General features: G+C 57.1%; 1 protein-coding gene across 1 annotated transcript in view; it reads left to right on the plus strand.

Moving 5' to 3' along the window:
- The first annotated feature begins 1,895 nt into the window (after nucleotides 1–1,895).
- The window catches only part of Itgb1 (integrin subunit beta 1), a 44,230-nt gene continuing 43,742 nt past the window's right edge, over nucleotides 1,896–2,383 (plus strand). Inside the window, exon 1 of the mRNA XM_005345930.3 lies at nucleotides 1,896–2,022. The gene's annotated coding sequence lies outside the window, so the exon portion shown is untranslated. The remainder of the gene's footprint in view (nucleotides 2,023–2,383) is intronic.

Here is a 2,383-nt window from a genome sequence, read left to right on the forward strand (position 1 = left end):
TTTTCTTTAAAAAAAAAAAAAAATTCTCTAGACAATATATTCTGAAAATGTAGGACAGGGACTTTCGGCGGTCCATGTATGTTACTGTTTCCTGTACATCACTTGTCACTGAAAGAATTCTATCTCCACCTTTCAGATATTACTAAATAGGTGCAGCAACTATTGCTGGGGAGGATACCAACAACACACTAACGCTACAGTGGGGGAAGGGCTTAGGCCTTGAAAAGGCAACAGGTAATTTATATTCCCTGTTCAGGTAAATATTCAACACCCCCTCTCCCCGAGGAACACAGGAACAGGGGGTTCCTGGGTGTAATATGACCTCAAACTTCTACCACTACAAACCACAACTTTCTTGCCGAAAATGGACTGTGCCCTGGATCTGTGAGCTAAAATAAATGTCGTCACTGGGTTGTTTTTGTTCGGTACCATTGGGTCTCAGTAAGAGACAAGTAACTAGAACAACGCTCATACATTTTAGATAGCTAAGGAACTGCCCACCTCTTAATCTGTGTGGGTTCAATCCAGATACACTTCTGAGTGATTGCTGTATTTATCAATTGCTATTTTCTTCAGAGCTCACGACTTCCGCAGGTAACCTGGACTCCCTCAGCTCAGGCTGACCCCTGGGGGAGCAGAGCAAGTAGGCCATTTACTTTTGTGTCTCTAAGTAGCTGTTGAGAGCTGTTCTTGAGGAACTGATTTTCTTTAGAGCTGCCTGGGAAGCCTGCTTAGGATCTGTGGTGGGTTGCTACCGCCTCCTCAAATCAGACACCCACGCAGTGCAGGCCAAGCATGGATGAAGTATGTTTATATAGTAGTTTCCTGTGCAGAGGCTGGGCAAAGGGCTTAACTCTGCAGAGGTAAAGACAATACCTTTAAAGGCAAGGGCATGGAGCTTTACCCCAGAGCTGCTGATGCAGAAGCAGCCTCTATGCTCTGTCATTTACTAATTAGGAAAAACGATGCTCATTTCTTAGGCGTTTAGTTCAACAATACATTTGATTTGCTGATGGGCAATATGTAGTTTTTCCATAGTGATTATTTTTCTATTGTATTTATTTGGGCAACCCATTTTTCACTCTTCCAGAACAGAAACACTACTACAGGGATCATAAACCTGGCAGTGAGAGCTGACTTTCCGGCAGGGCGCCCTGCTCCTGGCTGCCTACGCCATTCAGGCAAGCTGATGGCACCTGCCCGCCACGCGTCTCTCAGAATGATGTGGCAAGTCCAACTTTCAAGCTTCTCATTTAGATTTCTGAGACCGGCTGGCTTCTTTTTACTTTTTTTTCCCCCAGAGAAGAGAAAATTAGTCTGTAAACACACGATTTTTCCTTTTCATACTTGGCCTTCCTGATAGAGAATCGAGCAAAAGCAGCCCCCAGGCGGGCAGGGTGGCACAGCACGGGTGCGAGAGGCTGCACCCGCAGAGTGATCGGGAAGCTCGAAAGCAACCTGCTGAACGCTACCACCGCATCCTCCTGGACCCTCGGCTCACACAGAGGTCCGGCCCGGGATCGACGGGACACTGGCTTCGGCAGGTTCTTCCAGCCGGGCATCAGGCGCCTCCACTACCGCAGCGCCATGCCCTCTGCAGAAAGGACCAGGCCGCCCGGTTCCTTTGTCTGCACCCAGCCCCACCTTCCTCCTTCCTGCCGCCTCCCCCTCCTTCGGGCGGGCGCGGCTGACGCGGCGCGGAGGAATGCGTTTCCGGAGGGAGAGAAAGGCCTGGCGGCCGGCCCGGGACAGAGATCTTCGCGGCGGAGGCGGGGCCGGCCGGCTTCCTGAGGGAGTCGGAGGCCCGAGTCTCCGCCCACGCGCTCAAGAGCCGCGGAGACCCGCCGAGCTGCCGAGGCCCGCCGACACCGCCCGAGACCAGCCGAGAAGCCGAGGCCGGCCGACACCCGCCCGAGACCCTCCGAAGGGCCGAGGCGCGCCGACACCCGCCCGAGACCCCCCGAGAGGCGGAACGCGGCGGAGCCCGAGCCGCGCGCGTGCCGGGCGGACGCTTGCGGAAAGGTAAGGCCGCGGGCGTAAGGACGCGCGGGCGTGGGCTCTGGGCAACGAGGGCGGCCTGGGCCGGACCGGACGGACTCGGCCGCGCCGCCACGTCCGGCTGCAGCTCCCCCGCCCCGCCTGGCCTGGCCGAAGGGAGGGTCTCGGAGGGAGGGTCGCAAGCCCCGCCTGTCACCCTGGGGCGTGGCGGGGCAAGGCTGGGTACGACGGGGGTCGCGGTGTCTGGAGTCCTCCGAGGGGTACCGTTCGCCCGTGACCGCCAGGCGCCTTTCCCGAGCGCCGCGCGGGACCCCGGGAACCAGGCCGAGGCGTCCGTGGTCCGCGAGGCGGTGCCCGCCTGCCTGCCTGCCTGCCTGCCCGCCCG

This window comes from Microtus ochrogaster, chromosome 4 (assembly GCF_000317375.1).
Source record: "Microtus ochrogaster isolate Prairie Vole_2 chromosome 4, MicOch1.0, whole genome shotgun sequence".
Taxonomy (NCBI): domain Eukaryota; kingdom Metazoa; phylum Chordata; class Mammalia; order Rodentia; family Cricetidae; genus Microtus; species Microtus ochrogaster.